This window comes from Cydia splendana, chromosome 18 (assembly GCF_910591565.1).
Source record: "Cydia splendana chromosome 18, ilCydSple1.2, whole genome shotgun sequence".
NCBI classification, from domain to species: Eukaryota; Metazoa; Arthropoda; class Insecta; order Lepidoptera; family Tortricidae; genus Cydia; species Cydia splendana.
In genome coordinates, this window is record NC_085977.1 from 5,771,117 (window position 1) to 5,796,864 (window position 25,748).

Here is a 25,748-nt window from a genome sequence, read left to right on the forward strand (position 1 = left end):
GTTCCAGTAAAGTCACATCGAATGAGGTAAACTTGCAAGATGATTCTGATTACTATGTAGAGTCTGTGACTTCAGACATATCTGTTCACTCGTTAGCGTGGTTCCAAAAGGTAACACTGCCTGGAAACAATCCGGTGCAATTCAAACTCGACCCAGGAGCTGATGTCAACATATTACCAGTACACATCTATGAAAAGGTCATATCTTCACACCCTGTTCCCCTCAAGAAAACGATGTCGACACTCGAGAGCTGGAATGGCTACAAAACGCAAGTCAAAGGATTAGCAACATTCAACATAGAAGTAAATGGCAAGATGTACTCCGAAACGTTTTGCATCGCGGGAAAAGAGGACGCCACACCGATTCTATCTCGAGATACGTGTGTTCGTTTAAATTTAGTAAAAAGAGTTTCATCTATCGAAGCTAGAGATGATAGAAAACAACAATTAGTTCGTGAAAATGAGGACTTGTTTGTAGGTTTGGGTAAGTTTAATGATCCTTACGAAATCAAATTAAAAGCTGATGCTATACCTACATCCAAACCTCCATACAGAGTTCCTCTAAAAATAAGGCCAAAATTAAAAGAAGAGTTGGAAAGACTTGAGGGTCTCGGCATAATAAGCAAAGTCACGGAACCATCTGAATGGGTTAACAGGTTAGTGGTGATTGAAAAACCTGATAAGTCTATTAGAGTGTGCCTAGACCCGAAAGATCTTAACAACGCGATAGTAAAAGACTATTGTTATATTCCTACTATTGAAGACTTATCTGCGAAAATTAAGAATGCTAAATACTTTTCTGTATTAGACTTGAAAGACGCCTTTTGGCACATTGCTTTGACTGAGAGTTCCTCAAAATATTGCACATTTTCCACAATGTTTGGAACATATAAATTTAATCGTCTGCCTTTTGGCATCGTACTAGCGTCAGAAGTGTTTCAGAAACGGTTATCTGACATTTTTAGCTCAATTGATGGTGTTGTAAACTATATTGATGATGTGCTATGTTTTTCAGAAACTGAGGAAGAAATGCATAACATCTTATCTAAAGTGTTCGAAAAGGCAAGGGAATGCAATGTTCGATTCAACAAAAAAAAGTTTCAATACATGATTAGAGAAGTTAAATACTTAGGGCAAATATTTGAAAATGGTACAGTCCGACCCGATGACGACGCGATTAAAGCTATAACTAATTTTGACAGACCCAATGACAAGTCTGACTTACAAAGACTTTTAGGTCTAATTAACTATTTACGACCATATATTCCCAATCTGGCTTCACTCACTAGCCCATTGAGAGATTTACTAAAGAAAAACACGATATTTGACTGGCAAAAAATTCATACTGATGCTTTTGAGCGAATTAAGACTATCTTATCGACGAATCCAGTTCTGCAGACTTTTGATCCCAGTAAAGAGATCGTGATTCAGACTGACTCGAGCAAGACAGGCATAGGTTGTGTACTTCTGCAGGATAATAAACCCGTTTATTATGCCTCAAAATCCTTAACAGAGACTGAAATAAATTATGGTCAGATAGAGAAAGAATTTCTTGCTGTATTATTCTCTTGTAAGAAGTTTCACTCATTTATTTATGGTCAAAAAGTTCTTATGTTGACAGATCATTTACCGCTGATTTCCATAATGAAAAAAGACTTACATGACATTCCGTCAACTCGCCTGCAGAGAATAAAATTAAAATTAAGTAAATACGACTTAACCATGAAGCATGTACCAGGTACACAAATGCACATAGCAGATGCATTAAGTCGAGCCTGCTCCACGGCTAGTCAAGACTGTGATAGTGATCTCAATGTAGTAATTCACAGTGTTAACATTTCAGATGCAATACTGTCTCAATTGAAACAAGAAATAAAAGTAGATCCTATAGCATCAAAATTGATTGATTTCTTCAAAAAAGGATGGCCAACTTCTGTATCTAAGGTACCGACTGAACTGAAATTCTATTATGACATCCGAAAAACCATTTGCTATGAGGATGACTTGATATTTATAGACCATAGGCTTTACGTCCCAACATCTCTACAAAGACTAATACTGACAAAACTACATAATGATATACAAGATAAATTACTGAATAATTGTAATAAAAATAAATTATACTACGATCAACACACAAAACCTAGAAGTGACAATTTAGAAGAAGGGCAAAAGATAGTATATAAAGAAAATGAAAATAGTAGTATTTGGAAACCAGGTACGGTTTACAAAATCACCAGTAATCCACGATCTGTAACAATAAAAGACTTTTATGGAAACTTAAAAACTAGGAACTCGTGGTTCATCAAAGTGGACAAAAGTAGAGAGCCTGTCCAACCGCATGTACAGTCGGCTTGGTCTCAGATCGCTGTCCAGCAGTTACCTGCTACTAACTTGAATCCAGCTGCAAGTCCTGAGTCTGAGATGGAGTCGATGAGTGCTACTGAGGCACCTGCTCTTCCAATGCCTCTCAGAAGATCTAACAGAGATGTTAGACCTCCTAGGCATCTCAACGATTATGTGTGTACTATTTAATTCTTAACCATTATATTTTATTATTTTACTTTATGTTGAAAAGGGAGATGTAGAGTATGTTTAGTTTGTCTTTGACTTTTATGTTTTTGTGTCTATGATTGAACAGATGAATAAAGAATTATTCTTAGACCAAACTAGATATGGTTGTCGTTTATTTCAAATAATAATACATATTACACATCAATATATAATTGTGGCCACTGGCCACTTAGTTACTAAAAGCACAGAATAAATAATAGTACTAGGTACAGAAGACTCACTCTCTAACAAAACGCGTCTGTCACGATCAGCACAGATATGGCCGCTAGGTGGCGACAGCGCCACGCGCGGCTTATGGCAAACCCCAAAATTGGGGCCGAACGGATGTACTTTTAGCTACCTGTAGCAAAGCGACGAAATCGCGGAGTGAGACACGCCTGCTAAAAGGTAGGCCTTTTGCCCATATGCTTGTTTGCATCAGGGATCGGAACTGGTTTTTCACAAAAACTTAGAAGTAACCATATTTTTCAAATAATTTTATACTTCAAATGTAGGACTCAGTTATGTTTATAGGTAACGACTTCGTATTCATTTCGTATTATTAGATTGCCCGATTAGAAATGAAGTAATTAACAAAGTACGAAATGATAACGTTTTCGTTCCCATACAAAAAATAACGGTATTCGATCTCTGTTTTGCATTACCAACATGGTTTAAAAATACAATTATGAACGAAACAATCACATCGAAATTTATAAAATGACCGCATTTGCCGATAATCGGAACGCCGGCAAACATACGGCCAAGATAATTTATGTAGCGGCTGTTTTCACAACTCCGTTAAATAATGTTGTCAGTAATCTGCTTGTTTGAACTGCATTAATTAGTTCGCATTAACTTTGGAATAAATGCGCGGACAAATTAAATACGGCTCCATTATGTTTTCAAATTGACGGAATGTTTTTGAAGACAGTATTTTGTAATTGTTATTTCAGCGGATTCATAATGCATGAATGTAATTGCATTGACGTGTCACGAAAAATTTAAACTATGAGGGTTCGACAAATACGAAACGCGTCGACAAAAGGCAGGCAGTGCGTTTTGTCTTGTCTTGGCAGGGGCATGGCCGTGCCCTCAGATTTTGTTTGGTAGGTTTTTTTTTACAGAATGCAAAGCTTTGATAGGTCGTGTTTTTAAAGCGTTTCAATTATTGCCTTTTATAGTTTTCCTACAATTTTACTAAATGTTTTGAAGCCTATTTCAACCTGACCTGAAACGTTAAATTTATTTGTAGGTATGACGAATAGAGTGAAAGGCTAAAGCTGCTCGCTTTTCTCGCTTCACTGTTTTCTGTGATTTTAAATACAAATATTTTTTGGTTCGTACCTAACATACGTTTCACTTCGTTACACTCAATCAAATATAAAACGAAACGCAGACACCAATGTTTTTCTTTGGTTATTTTTATTCGATCTGAGACTCTAAAAAAGCCGTGTTGTGCTTTAGTCAAAAATAAATTTATCAGTAGAGTAATAATAAAAAAACATGAAAAGGGTACTTAAGAGTGTACGAGTATGACTAAACGCAATAGAAATGTCAATTCTATGTTCCAAATTTTGAAGACGTGTGGTGTTAGTCATAAACGCCTGTTAAGTCTAATAAGCTTTGATAGGGTAGGTACTTGTAAATTTTTGTCCTTATCCGTAAAATTTTGTTAGAAAGGGACACCTAAGTTTTAACTTTTAAGAATACGGCGCCCTCGTATGTGATGTGTTTTTTTTTATCTATCTGCTACTGACTTTACAACTGAAATTTAATTAAAACATAACGATACCACCTGTATTTTCCATCCAATCTACTGTTTTTTAAACTCCAACCAAGTAGTTAAAAAACGGCTTCCACTATTGAATTACCGCGTGAAAAATCTAATTCGGAACGTACACAGAATACGGGTGGGACTCAAAGGTATTTAAACTGAAATGCGCCGTGCACGAGTAACACGTTGAGGCGATCCAAAAGGTCGTATGTCCACGAGCCTCATAGGTGTTTAAGGCTTTTGGGATTAAGGAGGTTGTTACACTGCTGACCTCTCGCCCCGGTCGTCCGCAACGATTACACGTCACGGGGCCCTATTCTGGTCCACTCCCTCGATTCAGTTTAGAGACATTTAATGAAAAGAATTTGTGGTGTTTTCACTGGTAAAGTTAGTTTTTTATAAATATTTTATTTAACTATTTTTAAGTTTTTTGTGAAAATATTATACCAATTATCATAAAGGTACATATTTGGGGGTTATCAGAAAAACAGGTACCTACCCTTAAATTTTTTTTTAAGACTTAAAATCACGAGTATACTATTGAATGAGACAAAGTAACAAGTGTCCTCAGTTTTTCATGGCTGTCAGTTTCGTGATGGTCCATATAAAATTTATGTGAAAATGCGTCACAAAACTGCCATTCTTTTTGGAAACGCTTTTTTTCTTTTTAAATCGATAGTCCTCGTGATTCTGATTAAAAATAACCCAAAAGTTAATGGATTTCGAAAAAAAGTAAATAAATGTAGTACACTTTTAAATTAAAGTGCCCATCTACATGGACTCAAAGGTATTTAAACTGAAATGCGCCGTGCACGAGTAACACGTTGAGGCGATCCAAAAGGTCGTATGTCCACGAGCCTCATAGGTGTTTAAGGCTTTTGGGATTAAGGAGGTTGTTACACTGCTGACCTCTCGCCCCGGTCGTCCGCAACGATTTCACGTCACGGGGCCCTATTCTGGTGAACTTATGGGAGATGTTTTAAATGAAGCAAACTTCATCGAGAACCTTCCAAAGAAGGTTCTCGATTCAGTTTAAAAACATTCAATGAATTGAATGAAATCAATATCGGTCTTTAAAAAAAGGAAAAAAAAACTATTATTTCGAGTACTTATCAATCTTATCATTATGTATCAGTAGACTTAAAAACCATACTAAAACATACATTTAATAAAATACAAATTAATTCAATAAAATAGAATAAACTACGTTATAGCATCAATTCAGTGGTTAACACATTGATGGATTGATTTTAGCTGGTAAAACTAGGTTTTTTTATAAATATTTCATGACATTTTATTTAGGTAACAATTTTTAAGTTTTATGTGAAAATATTATACCAATTATCGTAAAGATACCTATCTACATGAATGACTTCAGTAAAGTTCACGTAGTTTTAAACCCCAGAACGCATAGAAAAAAAAACCACCGTAAAAATCAGGTAACTTAGTCCACAACTTACAAACTATGGTCCAAGTTCAAGTTCCAGTAAAATATGTATAAATATTTTTTTCAATTAAAATGAGTATTTTCTATATTAGATAATATATAAAAAATCATTACTATATCTAAGGAACAAAATGTTTGTTTATTTCTTTCTTTGTTCTTATCAATAAAGTTGACAGGAACAAAATATGTAACGAGTACAAATCAAAAAGGCTCAACGTTAAAACTGGTCTGGACCATAGTTGTATTAGAGGACTATAGTTACCTAATTTTACGGTACGTCAAATAGTTGAACTACAAACCGTTCGCAACTAGTTCCAGAATCGCTCAGATAGTGACAAAGCGCGGTGACCTCCCAGCCGCAACGTTTTTCAACGTGCCGCCTGCCCGGACCGAAATACCTACCTGCTGAATCTTTAACCTATCTGACCTTTTCACCTACATTTTTAAAGGTGTAAACATTTCACCGATAGCTTAGTTCGGAAGTTGTTTGAGCTTTTCGTTTTAAACTTTGCAAGTTTATTTAAACTTTTGAGCTACATAGGTACGGTCAGCATCAAAAGTAACGTATCAGAATTCAAACCTAAAACTTCAACATTTATTCAGCAAATAGGCCACAAGGGCACTTTTACACGTCAACATTGAATCTACATACAAGCAAAAATAATAATAATACATCAACAATTATAAAATTCAACTAACTGCAACTACCAATTCAAACTAACGTACAATTAGTAATAAACAATTTTTTTATGAGGGAGGCAGCATTTTTTAAAATTCAATTATATAACATTGTGCCAACCCGTATGTCGATCAAACAAAGGCGATTAAAAAGCTCTCTGATTAGATATCAAAATGCATCATTAAACGGTTAAAAGGCCCACAACGCCGCCGGGCGATATCTGTCTGTGCTGTTGGGAAAGAGGGTAATTTCTCTCGTAGCTGTTATGCCGGGAACCGAAGGCTGATTGGTATTGTTTAGAATTTACCGTGAGCGGGCCAATTATGTAACATTGGCTACCGCAAACAAAAGAGTTGATTGACTGAGGCCTTATTTTACAAAGATACGTTAGACCGCCTGTCAGATCTAATTAAATATCAGACGGAAATGTATGCTGATGGCCTGTTTGAACGGGTGCGTATCATAATGAATACGAACTTTTGGTATAATTTCAGTTTACAAACGTTCAAAACGTATACTAATCTTATGTATAATGCACTAAATCTCTATTTTCAATTAGTATAAAATAATAATAATATTTTTTATTTTTATTTTATTTGAAAAATGTTTACATGACCTTACAGACAGATCCAATGCGCCATGAAACTTAACATTAACATATACCAAAGGTACATATAACAATCAGGTACAAACAAACAATTACAAATAACACAATTACAAATCACTAGGTCCTTATCACATCCACAATTACACCTTAACGGATGTAGGCCTCGCATCCATCACCTCACAGAATCTCATGCATTCATTTCTTACAGACACCCAACGCCACGCAAACAGGTCGCACTCGGGTACTGATGCCAAGAGTGCATTCAACTGTGTGAGGGCACGGAGCAGCGGAGAGTTCAGTCGTGACACGGTGCGTCCCGCTGGCAAAGCCAACAGATCGCGTCGACGCGGTCTGAGGGCTATCCTGGGGATGTCTGGCACATGTAGTCGCACAAGTCGACTCACCAATTCTGGACAGTCCGAATCACCGCGCAGGGTCCGACACGCCAACGTCAATAAGCTTAGGTTACGTCTCACCTCCAAAGAGTTGTAACCTAAGGCCCCAAGGAGATACTTTGTCGGATAAAGAAACGGGTAATATCCAAACATTTTTTTGTATAAAAACCTTAAAAAGGCTTTTTGTACCTTTTCAAGAAGCAAACTGTAGGTAGATTCGTAGGGATGCCAAACGATCGATGATGTCTCAAGCTTGCTTCTTACAAGTGCATTATAGACAAGCCTGATAGCAACAGGATCGTTAAACTGACGAAGGTTGCGTGTAACGAAGCCCAGTCTTCGAAAGCAGTTGGCAGCAAGCGTCGAGATATGCTCATGATAAGTGAGCCGCGTATCGAAGACCACACCCAGATCTTTACGGTATGGGGCCGAGACAAAACATCCATGCTTAACGTACTGCTGCCGATCGCGTAGATAACTAGCGAAGAAAGACAACAATGCGGGAGAAAAACCAATCCTTACTGAAATCAAAATAAAGGACATCGACTTGGATACCTCTATCTAGGTGCTCAGATATGCTATCAGCCAAAATTAATAGGTTGGTGTTAACCGAGCGACTATGTCTGAATCCGTGTTGTGCGTCACATAAAAACGGTTTTACCTGTGCACATAGAGTTCGGTGGACTATTGACTCAAAGAGCTTGGCCAGAGTGGAAAGGACGGCAATGGGCCTATAGTTTTCCACGATTGTAGCGTCATTTGCCTTTGGTATAGGTCTCACCCTCGATAGTTTCCAGCGAAGAGGGTACGACCCAGTCCTCAGTGCCAAATTAATGATGTAGTGTAAAGGGGCTTTAAGGTAATCCATGCATCCCTTTACAACGTACGCTGGCAAGTTGTCCGGGCCTACAGCACAATTGGATTTGAGGTGCTTTATCCCAGATACAACCTGTTCCATCGATACTGCATCTATATGGATGTAGTTGGCACTACGGTTGAGATGGTCAGTTCCCCTTACGTTGGGATCAAGAAGCGGCGTGTCAGGCAAAAATACCCCAGAGAAATAGCTCGCAAACGCATTAGCTACCTCAGCTCCAGTAAACAGCTTTCCATCCAACTTCACACTATTGACGAACCCTCCCGTCGACTTCAGGCTGTCTAAGTGCTGCCAAAATGCCCTCGGATTGTCCTTCACCTTGCTCTGAATTCGAACTATATAGTCGTCGTAGGCAGAGGCTATTCGTCCTTTCAGCTCAGACCTCAATTTTGCGAACTTGTTATAAGACTGTTTGTTATTTGTGCTTTTCCATTCTCGGTGCAGGTCACTTTTTAGTCTCAGATCATTTAGTCTCAGAATATAACATACAATATACATACCGCTGTTTGGTATAACATAAAAATAAACTAATTACATTTAATATAACTTTCATTATGCATATAAATTAAAATAATGAATAACATCTCATATAAGTATCTGAACAAAACATCAGTAAAATTATTTGGATAGCTCAGTATTTCATAGGTCATCGAAACTAATTACTGTCAGAAATGTAGGTTAGGTTAGGACTGTGACTCCCCAGAAAAAAAAACTGCTACCAGAAAAGTAGGTTAGGTTAGAACTGTGACTCCCCAGAAAAAAGAAACCGCTACCAGAAAAGTAGGTTAGGTTAAGTTAGAATTGTGACCCCTCAGAGAAAGAAACTGCTACCAGTAAAGTAGGTTAGGTTAGAACTATGACTCCCCAGAAAAAATAATTGCTACCAGAAAAGTAGGTTAGGTTAGAACTGTGACTCCCCAGAAAAAGAAACCGCTACCAGAAAAGTAGGTTAGGTTAGGTTAGAACTGTGACTCCCCAGAAAAAGAGACTGCTACCTGAAAAGTACGTTAGGTTAGGTTAGAACTGTGACTCCCCAGAGAAAGAAACTGCTACCAGAAAAGTAGGTTAGGTTAGGTTAGGTTAGAACTGTGACCCCTCGGAGAAAGAAACTGCTACCAGAAAAGTAGGTTGTTTTGTATATTATATTATTTAAACGTTATACCTTTTTATACTTATCATAAACGATATTATATGTAAAGTTACATTATAAAATTATAGAATTCATTGTTATACGTATCGCACGTTATACTTATTGCACGTTATGCCATTCAAAAGTATACTAATTGAATTTATATATTCTGAGCAATATATTATAGGTTTGTATACGTTCTATTACTTACCCATTTTTATACGTACTTACAGCTGAATATAGATTTAATTATGTCAATCCTCACAAGTACCATTAAAAAAATGTGTTTATAGATATTTGTTGTCTTGTTCTTGAAATTTGATTTGTTATAATTGGCAGTTATAATATATGGTTATACTAAGTGAATTATTGAAGTGAATTTCAATTTTTACTGTTCAAACAGGGTAACTCAATCTATATTCAGCTGTAAGTACGTATAAAAATATCTTCTGAATCCTTTTTTGAAGTAAAGCGTCGTTTAGCAAAAGTATCTAAACTAGAAACATTTCCTACTCTAGCAACAGTAAGCAAGATGCAAGCAAACGTTGCAGTAGCATAAGTGTTGACAACAACATTAATAATATATCGTTTGTCAAAATACAAAATATAAATATTTTTTTCCTTAATTTACCGGTTAAAAAATACCGGTAAAAAACCTGTTAAATTACCGGTATTTTATAACGTTACTCGTAAAAAATACCGGTATGAAAGATGACGTCACGCGAAAATATCGGTATTTTAAGCCCTGAGTGTTGTTAAAGTAAGAAGTGCTTCTGGTTTTTATAGATATATGCTATTTGCAAAATTAAACCGCTTTCGAAGTCACCCCAATGCACATTATTTATAAACGTTTATTCGTAACACCGATAGAAATAAAAAGTCTACGTTGGTCGCGCTATTCATGCCCCCTTTAAATTATATAAGCCTATTGCGCCGATCACAGATACGCTCAATCGCCACACCCTAACACCTTAAACGTTCTGAAAACTGACGCGTAATGATCACTCTAATTCCCTGTTCATTTTCCCATTGGTTACGAGATCGTGAGCAAATAGAGGAGGGAGCCAGTGTTTCTTGACCCCTGTGTGGCTACCACCGGATCGGCACTGACATATACACTATCGAGAACTTAACTTTCTATGCATGTCCCTCGTACTCGCATATTAATGTGCGAGCGAGATGTATAATAAGCCCCCTCCAGACTATGTGCGTGAATCGCGGCGCAACGTCGCGGAGCGAACATATCGCGAAGTTGACGTATGACTCCACACTCGCACACTTCACGGCGATTTCGCAGTTTGTTTTGCGGCAATATGGCGGAAAAGCATCAGCTGATCGAGTTTAACTGTTAGTTATATATGGCATCATACGTGATTTAGCTGTTTTTCCATTTTGTTTTATTGTAAAACCGTAAAATATAGCTGCTTAATATAATAAAATCATAATATAATTAGTATTTATCTTGCCACAGAGGAGCCAGAATATTGTGTAATGTGGAGTCTTGCAAGTTCGCGCTTCGCGTCTCCTTTGACGCGGGCCGAAATACCGACAAAAAACGGAGAACAAGGCGCGAAGGCGTGAACAATCTGCGAAATCGACGCCACACTCGCGTTCGCGTCGCGAATGAGTGTCGAGGGCGCTATAGAAAGTAAATTACGTAGACGTTAGCGTACATGTCAGTTTTGACACTACCAGTGACTCATGATACGGGTACTGATCTGTACAGTCACTCATGGTTCGGGTACCTGATCTGTAAAAACTACATATTACGCGTACAGTCTATGCGTTAATATTTTGGAACACTTGGCCTCCGTTCAATAGGGAATATGATGCAAAACTGCGTAGAGAGAGGGCATCATTAACTCAATCACATGGCCTACCGTGAAACACGACAAACTTTCGCGAAAGTTCGGTTTCTGCCTCTCTATCACTCTTGCTTATTCGATCTATAGAGAGGCAGATAACGAAATTGCGTTCTATTTTCTCGTTTCGCGGTAGGCCACCTGTAAACAAACCGCCTTGATGCATCAATGTCATAGTGAAAACTTGTCAAAAAACTGTTTAAGGCGTATAAGTTACTCTATGGTTTACTAAACGAATTAGTGCTGCACTCTGACGGCAGAATACTGTAGTAATACTATTTGATACATTCTAATTAAATTTCACATAATTAGGGTAATTACACTAATTACTTAAAATGCCCGCACTTGACGTGTGAAAGTGGCCTTGTAACCAATTTTCTGAATAAATGTTTGAGTTAGACAGATTACTCTCAGCTGAAGCTCAAAACGTATCATAAAATGTTCAAATGTATAAGTTTTAGTATAATAAAAAGGGCCATGAAATTATGGCCGTATAGTGGGCCATATTTTCTAAGGCAATTTACGAGCTAGTATTGGGTAAGTTAATAGAATAGCATGCTCGATCATTTCGTGCGTTGAATTCGATCGCCGTACAAATTAAATTACAGTCATTCTGCATTATGGCTCGTTGTCATGATTCGTGACGTCACTAATGTTGTAAACGCTTAGTTTTATAGGCTTTTAGAATAATGTAAATTTAAGTTTCGTAATTGACCATCGAGTTCGTATCAATAGGTAGCTTTGTAAAATCAGATTGAATAATTTGCATCAAAACAAGTAAATGTCAATTCATTGCATTAAAATAAATTATGTTAATTTGAGCCCTGAAGGCATAAATCAATCCGGTTAGTACTTAAAAATCACAGACCACCTCAACTACTAGACGGAGCACTTAATGTAGTCTGTGCAATGCGATGCGATGAGAAATAGCGAAAATTGTGATAAGAATATATCTACGCAAATACATGGTTTATTTTTATGTAGTCTGTGTTAAAATAAACCATTCTATAGAATAAAATATGAAGTAAATTTGAGGTATTTCCATGAAGTTGCGTCGATATATTCTTATCACAAGTTTCGCTACTTCTCATCGCTTTGCATGAAGTGTGCTCATACTTTTTTAATATCATATTGACTTGAAACCTCCAGACAGTATGAAGAAACAATAAATACGTGCAAGCGAGATGCTCCAATATTGACTTATTAAAATATTATGACAAAGTATCAAAACATGTATAATAAGTAAAATGCAGTACGTCGAGCCGAAAACTCAAAAATGTTTTAAGCCGCGTGCTCCCCCAAGAGATCATACGACCAAGGCATCATTCACAATTCAGGCGTTCCTAATATAAAATCAGCGTCTTCTGTATTGATGTATTTGAAGGAAAAGAAAAACGAAAATACATTTTTTTACATCCGCACATGCATAAAATAGGTCAAATAAAAATCCAATGAGGAAAAAGGATTGGGGATAAATAATAATTTGTTTTTAAGTACTTAAAATCGGCCTACAGTGTAGATAGCCATCATCGAAGTTATACCTACTCTGATGTCAGTCGAAATTTTTGGCAATGCACAAAATCTTTAAAAAACCTTACCTTAAATGATAGAGTGTAACAAAAATAGTGGGGATCCAATTAATTACATATTCCGTGTCGTACTCTGATTAGGAAAGAGTAAAAGAAATTATTTTTGACGCGAAAAAGATTTTTTTTTCTATGGAGTTGGTTGTCCAAATGTCCAAGTCGGACATCCCTCTATACAAAGGCGAAACATTTTTTTCTTCTACTTTTTCCTAATAATAAGAAGGGGGAGAACAATCTCACACCCGAGGATGCCGAAGTCCGGGCAAAGTGGAGAAGACTGAGCAGGAAAGCGGACCCTGGCGCCGGGCCGGGAAAACGCTAGGTCGAAGAAGAAGACTTTTTCCTAATAATAACACGGTACCGGTACAGTACCGAATATATTTAAACGTTGTATAGGTACAAACATATTTCTGTTCTTTATTTTGAATACATTGTAAAGAAAGTCTCGAGAAAAATAACAAAAATTAACGCTGTTACTTTAAATGTAAAACGAATATACATCAAAGTATTATTTTTAATTAACGAAGTATAACTGAACATAAATACACTAGATTAAAGCAACGTTACTCCAAAAAGTATAAAATGTTAAAACAATATTTTAACTAAAAATTTTAAAGTAAACATGCAGGAAAGAACTGGGTCATATTGAGTTGCATCGCTACCAAACATGAACTAAGTAATTACAGCGGGCAAATAATTAATTTCTGCCGGTTAAGCCCGCAGCTTCGACACACAAAATATGTGGCGGCCGGCAACCTTACCATGAAAAAGCCCCAGCCATAAATGCCAGAGACTGCATCGACTCGCAGTGCATCTTGCTCCCGCCAATATATCAGTACGAGTGAGGCGATGCGAATGAGTTCACCCAGTTGCTAGTGAATATCGTCGCGTTAAACTCATAGTAAGGAAACAGGTCCAGGGCTGCCAAAAACCGGTTTAAACCGGATTTTATGACGGACAAGCTTACTTTGACGAAAATTGCGGCTACATTGTTACTTTACTGTTAATTAAAGTATACGCATCGTATCAATCTAGGTTGGGTTTGTGTTTCGAACATACAGTGTAGGGTTATGTAGGATTTTTTAACAACAAACAATTATCGTTAAAAATGTGTGGGATAAACCAGTTTTTTAAACATTATAACGGCCCGATTCGATCTTTAATATACGTCAGTTAATAGATTTAGAAACGATATGGATTAGATATGTCAGTGTCGAATGTGACCTTTCTTCAAACAATAACGTCACTTTTGACACTGACACATCTAATCCATATCGTTTCTAGATCTATTAATTGGCGTAATACCTTAAAGTTCGAATCGGGCAGTGGTAAGAGTGTCAACGCATTTTACCACTAATGTGTACAAGTCGGTACCTTAAGTGACTCGGTCGCTACCTGCTGTTAAAAGTATAATAGGTTATACCCTAGTGTACTTACTGTAAAGCTATATCATAACTAAGGTTTTGATTAATCGACCGTTTAACCTGGCCGATTAAGTCAGTTTTTCTTTCAGTTGCTTAAAGCAATGATAGAAAAGAAATCCAGGAAATCAATTATAATTATGTGACAACCCTGACTGTCGCTTCCGGTGTTACCGACTTTATTCAACTGTCTACAAGTGGAATTAAAATGTTTTAAGTGCCAACAATATGTAGCCTGCTACCGCGTCAAATTATTAAAGTTCGTTCACAACTACGCGGACACCTTTGAAAGTTGTAAAACGGAAATTATTATAACCGTCAAAAGCATAAAGTACGTCTCTATTTCACTGCATCGCGTTCAGCAAAAACATCGCTAAACTTTACCAAACATTTTAGTTACCTTAAGGAAGACTCATGTTAGACAAGGCCGGACCCGGGCCGAGGCGTCCGACATGTCATTCTCTATGACGGCTGATCGGTGATCACGTAGAAGCTCCAGCCCGGCCCCGGCCCGGTCTAGCGTGAGTGAGTCATCCTTTATACTAATAGATGAAGAGCTGGTCCCGGAAAATTGTATGACAACATGAGCAACGAAATCGCTCTCTAGCTAGTCATAGGTAGATTGCTATACTATAGGTTATTACTCAATCTAGTCATAGTCAGTATATCATGTAGTATATAAGTGCATGCGCTGTATATGTATTCAAGTGAATAAAATCATTCATTCATTCATTCATTCATTCTGAAAATCTAGCAGGTTCATTAGAGGAGACCGGAGTAGCAAGCCAGCAAAGAGGTTACCTACATATAAAATTAATGAATTTAATCAATTTTGCGACATACCTACTCAACAGACCAAACCGTTTTTGTTTTAACCACGAACCGACATTTAATTAGTCTGCAGATATTTGTACATAGGTGAAGCGAACTTTATTTAGAAATTTTCATTTAAGTAAAAATGTTTAACTTGGCTCGTAATTTCCAAAAAAACTCATTTAAAATCACTGCATTAGAACTCTGACGGAGGAAAGCTATTTGCAGAAATTTTGTGTCGGCCTTAAATTTATGACCGGGTCTTCACAGCGTCTGCAACCGATAATAAAATATCTCCTCCGACGCAGACCACGTGTTAATTCCTGGAAATTCAATAAGTTCCCAAATAATGGGAATATCCGCGCCAATGGCACTCGAGTCCGCCTTGACAAGACAAAGAAATTGTCTGGCTTTCAGCCAACCGGCGAACCAGCTCCTTGGAACAGTCAAATCGGAGATAATAATCAAAACAATCGCGACTTTAACATCTAGAGCATAAAGGTCTACTCGAAAAAAAATCAGATAGCCCGATGCGCTGAAATGCCTCACCGATCAAAGATTACTCCTGGACAAAAGTCACATTCAAAAGGTAGGCTTCAATTTTAAATTGCGGAAGTTTTCTATTGACTTTTGGTAGAATGGCAAAGGCAGCGTTAGACTGAACGGGCAAACGTATGTTGGTATTCTTGGAGAGCTGCCGAGATAGTCGCGAACGATTACTTTTTAGGTCGGTCGGCTCCAAACATATTTTATAGGTTATGAGAAAGTATTTTCACGAATTGTATAGGAGGCCTGTCTAAGATTCGTTGAAAATTTTTTATGCTCGATGTTTTATTAATATTCCCATGGTGTAAAGGATGACTCACGCTAAACCGGGCCGGGGCCGGGTCAGAGCTTCCGGCGCTTCGTTTTCTATGGAAAGTACCACGTGATACCCGATCAGCCGTCATAGAAAATGTCATTTCGGACGCCTCGGATTTCAATAATTATAATGACCTTAGCCACCATTGAATTCAGACGTGTTTGAAATAGTTTACGACTAGACTGCTCTCGTTTGCTGCTGCTTTCGTTTGCTGAATATAACATTAAAAAAAAAGACTTGTACAAAAAGTTTGTTTTCACTTAGGTATATTAAACAAATAAAAAACGATATTAAACATACCACTCATGCTTTCTATATGCAAAAAAGCGCAGACTCATCCCACGTAAGTCTCGACACCATTAATTTTGATTTAAACATGATTTGGCTTTATTTATTAACCTACTGAAAGTTATCACATTAGCACTTATTAGGAATGAAATAGGATTGAATAAAATTTCTTTTTCTAAAATAGCGCAACATAAAATGTTGATAGAAACATTGTATTAAGAGGGTATCGACCGTCCAGTGGTGTACAACTAAAACCACAAAAATTCTAAATAAAACTAACTTTTAGAGCAAAATTAAGTACCATTTAGAGTAATAAATTATGGTTATAATATACCTGAAGCTGTTGCTGTTAATTATAAATTTGGGATTTGTATCACTTCCTTTTAGAGTGTTATTTACAGTAACTCTTGCTTTTTAGTCTCTTAAACTGAGACCCTTCGTTTTAAATTAACTGAAGACATTTAAGCAATAAAATCCTATTACGTACAGCCTACTTTACGGCCTCCGCTCCAGCAGCTACGTTTTACTAATGAATTGATATATCTTTCAAACTACAACTATATTTTGCGCTTTGCGGCTGCGATCACGGTTCAGTGAACTTAAAAATACACCCGCGAGTATACGGTTGGTAGTTTACACTGAATTTACGATACAGTTCCAACTAATGTAATCAAATATTATTATTGCCGTATAAACATTCTCTGGCGGGACTTGCAGGCAAATGCGACTCTATTGAATGATATTTAGAGACATGACCTTCACTTTTGTGAAAAACGATGATATCGACAGTGAGCCAACTTTTGTATTTTGTTTGCTTTCATCACGACTTGGGCCATATTATTCTGTGCTCTGTCGTCCACTTCACACTTGGCTTCGACAATTCACACCCTTACACACACACACACACACACACACACACACACACACACACACACACACACACACACACACACACACACACACACACACACACACACACACACACACACACACACACACACACACACACACACACACACACACACACGTGTATTACAAGGCCATCGCATCGCGCCGCTTCGCCCTGGCGTCACGATCGCTCACCTAGGACACTTCCAACTTCCATAGCTTCCTTAGCTTCCGAGATACGCCGCGCCGCTCCGCGTTCGAGTCGAAATCGCGCCGCTTCGCGTCGCGTCGCGCAACAGCCGCAGTCGCACTGCTGCAGTCGCTGCTGCAGTATTGCTGCACCGGTAACGTCGCAACAGTAATGCAGCAGCAGTCAGAAATGGACAGTAGTCAACTTAACACAGCGAACTACAGTGGTGCGCTGTGACCCACCATTTCTATCTTGCAGAACGGCCGTAACGGCGTATATATAAATAATTTGAATTGTTTCTTGAATATTAAATATATACAGTAAAAAGGCAAATTTCCGATGATATACAGCGAAATTTTAGGCACAAGGGTTTCGGTAACAAATGTAAGTTAGTCGCTATTTCACGATTTATCAAAAGTAAAAGTTATTTGACTTTTGCTATTCACTAGTATACTCGTTAAATGCATAATAAAAGTTTAAATGGGCTTATAAATTATGGTCATCTGTGACATAAAAGAACTAAAGACATGCAACGTACCAAATTTATAATGTTGTAAAGCAATGTACAACCTAAAAAAGTATTTAGGTGCTCGCAATCCAACAAAGTTTATAACCAAGCGGACATATTCCAAAAGATATACATATTTGTGATCTCTCTCTCTCTCTCTCTATCTCTCTCTCTCTTTCTTTCTTACACGTGTTCTGTCTTGTTCTGTTTCTGTATTAGTTTTAAGTTTTACTTTTTAATTTTGGGTGCCCTGAAAACTAGCGCCGTGTCTTACAGACACTGCTTATACTGAGCGGATTTGGAATACGTTTCTTTATTTAATTTGCAGTACCTAATGTATATTATTACGCCAAATAAATATTTTCTATTTCTATTTCTATCTTGCAACCTTGAGCATAAAAAATAACTACAAATAAAACTTTGACATTGTTCGTGACGCTCCCTCTCAACAATATGAAAACCGGGCAAGTGCGAGTCGGACTCTCGCACGAAGGGTTCCGTACCATAATGCAAAAAAGGCAAAAAAAGATGGTCACCCATCCAAGTACTGACCCCGCCCGACGTTGCTTAACTTCGGTCAAAAATCACGTTTGTTGTATGGGAGCCCCACTTAAATCTTATTTTATTCTGTTTTTAGTACTTGTTGTTATAGCGGCAACAGAAATACATCATCTATCTTTGAAAATTTCAACTGTCTAGTTATCACGGTCACGGTACGGAACCCTAAAAAGGCCTAAATATTCACACTTTATACGAACATTTATAATACAAGCAGAAAATTTTACCAGCGAATGACTCTTTATATTTTTATCGCTACAGTTATATACAGTGCTCAAAGTCGTATAATAACGATAGGTACTCATAAATATATTACAATTTTCTGCTTGCATCAAACCTCCAAAAAACAGTTAGTTCCAGTAAACACCTTTTTTTAGAGTGCTATTATGTAATTTTGATTTTTTTCCGAGCGGCTATGTATTGTAATTTATTTGTAAAACATTATGAAAGTTAATTTATTTGTGCCTACACTAATTATTTTTAGAATATGTAGTCCTGTGAAAAATACACGCTGTATTTTTAACTAACTTTTTAAACATTAGAAACAGTGTTCAACATCATCATTTCATCCACTTATAAAAATCACCCTTTGCTGAACATAGGCCACTCGCCCCGATCTTGAACTAATCTCATTCAAAATTGACTCACAATTGAGAAAGATAACAAAAATTAACGCTGTTACTCGTATTTTGAATATACAATGGATATACATCAAAGTATTATTTTTAATTAACGAACTGAACATAAATACACTAGATTAAAGCAACGTTACTCCAAAAATTATAAAATGTTAAAACAATATTTTAACTCTAAATTTCAAAGTAAACATGCAGGAAAGAACTGGGTCATATTGAGTTGCATCGCTACCAAACGTGAACTAAGTAATTACAGCGGGCAAATAATTAATTTCTGCCGGTCAAGCCCGCAGCTTCGACACACAAAATATGTGGCGGCCGGCAACCTTACCATGAAAAAGCCCCAGCCATAAATGCCAGACACTGCATCGACTCGCAGTGCATCTTGCTCCCGCCAATATAATCAGTACGAGTGAGGCGATGCGAATGAGTTCACCCAGTTGCTAGTGAATATCGTCGCGTTAAACTCATAGTAAGGAAACAGGTCCAGGGCTGCCAAAAACCGGTTTAAACCGGATTTTATGACGGACAAGCTTACTTTGACGAAAATTGCGGCTACATTGTTACTTTACTGTTAATTAAAGTATACGCATCGTATCAATCTGGGCTGGGGTTGTGTTTCGAACATACGGTGGGTGATGTAGGATGTTTTAACTTAAACAACAAACAATTGTCGTTAAAAATGTGTGGAATAAATCAGTTTTTTAAACAATAAGAGTGTCAACGCATTTTATCACTAATGTGATAAAATTCTATTAAAAGTAGGTAGATTTTGCATGCAAAATATAATTAATAATAATTTGAATGAGGTATAATAGGTTGTACTTACTGTAAAGCTATTTCAAAACTAAGTTTTCGATTAATGGACCGTTTAACCTGGCCGATTAAGTCAGTTTTTCTTTCAGTTGCGTAAAGCAATGATAGAAAAGAAATCCAGGAAATCAATTAGATGACGACCGGTCTGGCCTAGTGGTTAGTGACCCTGCCTATGAAGCCGATGGTCCTGGGCTCGAATCTTGGTAAGGGCATTTATTTGTATGATGATACAGATATTTGTTCCTGGGTCATGGTTGTTTTCTATGTATTTAGGTATTTATATATTATATATATCGTTGTCTGAGTACCCACAACACAAGCTTTCTTGAGCTTACCGTGGAACTTAGTCAATTTGTGTAAGAATGTCCCTATAATATTTAATTATAATTATGTGGCAACCCTGACTGTTTCTTCCGGTGTTACCGACTTTATTCAACTGTCTACAAGTGGAATTAAAATGTTTTAAGTGCCAACAATATGTAGCCTGCCACCGCGTCAAATTATTAAAGTTCGTTCACAACTACGCGGACACCTCTGAAAGTTGTAAAACAGGGAAATTATTATAACCGTCAAAAGCATAGAGTTCTCCTTATTTCACTGCATCGCGTTCAGCGAAAACATCGGTAAACTTTACCAAACATTTTAGTTACCTTAAGGAAGACTCATGCTAGACCGGGCCGGACCCGGGCCGAGGCGTCCGACATGTCATTCTCTATGACGGCTGATCGGTGATCACGTAGAAGCTCCGGCCCGGCCCCAGCCCTGTCTAGCGTGAGTGAGTCATCCTTTATACTAATAGATGAAGAGCTGGTCCCGGAAAATTGTATGACAAAGCAACGAAATCGCTCTCTAGCTAGTCATAGGTAGATTGCTATACTATAGGTTATTACTCAATCTAGTCATAGTCAGTATATCATATAGTATATAAGTGCATGCGCTGTATATGTATTCAAGTGAATAAAATCATTCATTCATTCATTCATTCTGAAAATCTAGCAGGTTCATTAGAGGAGATCGGAGTAGCAAGCCAGCAAAGAGGTTACCTACATATAAAATTAATGAATTTAATCAATTTTGCGACATACCTACTCAACAGACCAAACCGTTTTTGTTTTAACCACGAACCGACATTTAATTAGTCTGCAGATATTTGTACATAGGTGAAGCGAACTTTATTTAGAAATTTTCATTTAAGTAAAAATGTTTAACTTGGCTCGTAATTTCCAAAAAAACTCATTTAAAATCACTGCATTAGAACTCTGACGGAGGAAAGCTATTTGCAGACATTTTGTGTCGGCCTTAAATTTATGACCGGGTCTTCACAGCGTCTGCAACCGATAATAAAATATCTCCTCCGACGCAGACCACGTGTTAATTCCTGGAAATTCAATAAGTTCCCAAATAATGGGAATATCCGCGCCAATGGCACTCGAGTCCGCCTTGACAAGACAAAGAAATTGTCTGGCTTTCAGCCAACCGGCGAACCAGCTCCTTGGAACAGTCAAATCGGAGATAATAATCAAAACAATCGCGACTTTAACATCTAGAGCATAAAGGTCTACTCGAAAAAAAATCAGATAGCCCGATGCGCTGAAATGCCTCACCGATCAAAGATTACTCCTGGACAAAAGTCACATTCAAAAGGTAGGCTTCAATTTTAAATTGCGGAAGTTTTCTATTGACTTTTGGTAGAATGGCAAAGGCAGCGTTAGACTGAACGGGCAAACGTATGTTGGTATTCTTGGAGAGCTGCCGAGATAGTTGCGAACGATTACTTTTTAGGTCGGCTTCAAACATATTTTATAGGTTATGAGAAAGTATTTTCACGAATTGTATAGGAAGAGTCGTTGAAAATTGTTTATGCTCGTTGTTATATTGATATTCCCACGGTGTATAGGATGACTCACGCTAAACCGGGCCGGGGCCGGGTCAGAGCTTCCGGCGCTTCGTTTTCTATGGAATGTACCACGTGATACCCGATCAGCCGTCATAGAAAATGTCATTTCGGACGCCTCGGATTTCAATAATTATAATGACCTTAGCCACCATTGAATTCAGAAGTGTTTGAAATAGTTTACGACTAGACTGCTCTCGTTTGCTGCTGCTTTCGTTTGCTGACTATAACATTAAAAAAAAAAGACTTGTACAAAGTTTGTTTTCACTTAGGTATATTAAATAAATAAAAAACGATATTAAACATACCACTCATGCTTTCTATATGCAAAAAAGCGCAGACTCATCCCACGTAAGTCTCGACACCATTAATTTTGATTTAAACATGATTTGGCTTTATTTATTAACCTACTGAAAGTTATCACATTAGCACTTATTAGGAATGAAATAAAGAATTGAATAAAATTTCTTTTTCTAAAATAGCGCAACATAAAATGTTGATAGTAACATTGTATTAAGAGGGTATCGACCGTCCAGTGGTGTACAACTAAAACCACAAAAATTCTAAATAAAACTAACTTTTAGAGCAAAATTAAGTACCATTTAGAGTAATAAATTATGGTTATGATATACCTGAAGCTGTTGCTGTTAATTATAAATTTGGGATTTGTATCACTTCCTTTTAGAGTGTTATTTACAGTAACTGTTGCTTTTTAGTCTCTTAAACTGAGACCCTTCGTTTTAAATTAACTGAAGACATTACGCAATAAAATCCTATTACGTACAGCCTACTTTACGGCCTCCGCTCCAGCAGCTACGTTTTACTAATGAATTGATATATCTTTCAAACTACAACTATATTTTGCGCTTTGCGGCTGCGATCACGGTTCAGTGAACTTAAAAATACACCCGCGAGTATACGGTTGGTAGTTTACACTGAATTTACGATACAGTTCCAACTAATGTAATCAAATATTATTATTGCCGTATAAACTTTCTCTGGCGGGGCTTGCAGGCAAATGCGACTCTATTGAATGATATTTAGAGACATGACCTTCACTTTTGTGAAAAACGATGATATCGTCAGTGAGCCAACTTTTGTATTTTGTTTGCTTTCATCACGACTTGGGCCATATTATTCTGTGCTCTGTCGTCCACTTCACACTTGGCTTCGACAATTCACACCCTTACACACACACACACACACACACACACACACACACACACGTGTATTACAAGGCCATCCCATCGCGCCGCTTCGCCCTGGCGTCACGATCGCTCACCTAGGACACTTCCAACTTCCATAGCTTCCTTAGCTTCCGAGATACGCCGCGCCGCTCCGCGTTCGAGTCGAAATCGCGCCGCTTCGCGTCGCGTCGCGCAACAGCCGCAGTCGCACTGCTGCAGTCGCTGCTGCAGTATTGCTGCACCGGTAACGTCGCAACAGTAATGCAGCAGCAGTCAGAAATGGACAGTAGTCAACTTAACACAGTGAACTACAGTGGTGCGCTGTGACCCACCAGTTCTATCTTGCAGAACGGCCGTAACGGCGTATATATAAATAATTTGAATTGTTTCTTGAATATTAAATATATACAGTAAAAAGGCAAATTTCCGATGATATACAGCGAAATTTTAGGCACAAGGGTTTCGGTAACAAATGTAAGTTAGTCGCTATTTCACGATTTATCAAAAGTAAAAGTTATTCGACTTTTGCTATTCACTAGTATACTCGTTAAATGGATAATAAAAGTTTAAATGGGCTTATAAATTATGGTCATCTGTGACATAAAAGAACTAAAGACATGCAACGTACCAAATTTATAATGTTGTAAAGCAATGTACAACCTAAAAAAGTATTTAGGTGCTCGCAATCCAACAAAGTTTATTACCAAGCGGACATATTCCAAAAGATATAACAAACGATAACAAAAGATATAGCAAACTAAAAATCTTTTTACTTAAGAAATCCCTATACTCTGTAAAGGAATATTTATCAAATTGAATTGACCAATTATAATTGTGTATCTAATGTAAATTGTTATTTTGTTATCTTATTTTTAAGTTGTTTATTTCAATTATTATTTTATTCTTTTTTTATTTCTCATTTGACATGTTTGACATTGTATAAAAAAAAAAATATATATATATATTTATTGATAGGTACTCTGTAGTACTATATTAAAATTGTTTTTTATTTTTCTATTATCATTTATTATCTTTGACATTGTATAATTTGCTATTTGAATATTTTGACATTACTAATATTTTGTGATATATTTATATACCATTGTATATAACTATTTTTCAACTATAATATCAATTGTAATTTAATTATTTGCTTTGTTTTGTATCCTGACGATCGCTATACGATAAGTAATTGCTTCTGTATTCTTTTACATTAACTATGAAAATTGTATTGAGAGATCAATAAACTAAACTACACTAAACTATACATATTTGTGATCTCTCTCTCTCTATCTCTCTCTCTCTTTCTTTCTTACACGTGTTCTGTCTTGTTCTGTTTCTGTATTAGTTTTAAGTTTTACTTTTTAATTTTGGGTGCCCTGAAAACTAGCGCCGTGTCTTACAGACACTGCTTATACTGAGCGGATTTGGTGTACGTTTCTTTATTTAATTTGCAGTACCTAATGTATATTATTACGCCAAATAAATATTTTCTATTTCTATTTCTATTTCTATCTTGCAACCTTGAGCATAAAAAATAACTACAAATAAGACTTTGACATTGTTCGTGACGCTCCCTCTCAACAATATGAAAAAAGGCCTAAATATTCACACTTTATACGAACATTTATAATACAAGCAGAAAATTTTACCAGCGAATGACTCTTTATATTTGTATCGTTACAGTTATATACAGCGCTCAAAGTCGTATAATAACGATAGGTACTCATAGAAATATTACAATTTTCTGCTTGCATCAAACCTCCAAAAAACAGTTGGTAGGTAATATCAAGTTCCAGTAAATACCTTTTTTTAGAGTGCTATTAATTTTGAATTTTTTTCCGAGCGGCTATGTGTTGTAATTTATTTGTAAAAAATTATGAAAGTTAATTTATTTGTGCCTACACTAATTATTTTTAGAATATGTAGTCCTGTGAAAAATACACGCTGTATTTTTAACTAACTTTTTAAACATTAGAAACAGTGTTCAACATCATCATTTCATCCACTTATAAAAATCACCCTTTGCTGAACATAGGCCACTCGCCCCGATCTTGAACTAATCTCATTCAAAATTGACTCACAATTATCTGAATATCGTACAGATATGGTTCATATTTGTTTTCCATCGTATTTTCTCGGAAACGTTCGTAGTTGTCATGCTACTTCAGTCAACGGCAGTATTTTTTGTACCGAGACTGACTGAAATAGCAAGACACGTTCGTAAGTTTCCGTGAAAATATATATACGATGGAAAATAATTATGCACTACATCTACTCTGTACACCTATCGATCTAAAAGTCACCGGGCGCCTCTCACATAAGAAACAAAGATTACAAACAAACTAAAAGTAAACTCGTCGTCCCCAATTGCCTCGTAATTCAGAACGCGATATACAAAAACAATTCGTCGTGCGAGGAATTACCTGCCGCTACTCAGTGGGTCAAGGCCCGACCCCTTATATTTCTAGGGGTTAAATTTATAGCCATACTATTTCTATTTTTATCGCTTTTTATTTACCTCGTTTCGACTTTACGAGACGATATTACAAGATTTGTCTATTTCAAAATGACTGAATGGTTGTTTGTATACAGGAGAGATTTGTGTTCATCACACAAATAAATGGCCTTACCGGGATTCGAACCCAGGACCATTGGCTTCACATGCAGAGTCACTACCCACTAGGCCAGACCGGTCGGGTCGTCCATAATTATATTTAAATTTAAATAATATATAACGGTAAACGTACATATTTACAGTGTTAAACTGATGTATT

General features: G+C 36.9%; 1 protein-coding gene and 1 long non-coding RNA gene across 2 annotated transcripts in view; one reads left to right on the top strand and one right to left on the bottom strand.

Annotated features, from left to right (window-relative positions):
• Positions 1-20,271, top strand: part of LOC134799432 (uncharacterized) — a 70,180-nt gene extending 49,909 nt beyond the window's left edge. The window contains exon 2 of the long non-coding RNA XR_010145406.1: positions 20,164-20,271. This is a non-coding gene — a long non-coding RNA (uncharacterized LOC134799432). The remainder of the gene's footprint in view (positions 1-20,163) is intronic.
• Positions 1-25,748, bottom strand: part of LOC134799410 (hemicentin-1-like) — a 209,879-nt gene that overhangs the window by 182,996 nt on the left and 1,135 nt on the right. The gene's annotated exons all lie outside the window — the stretch shown is intronic.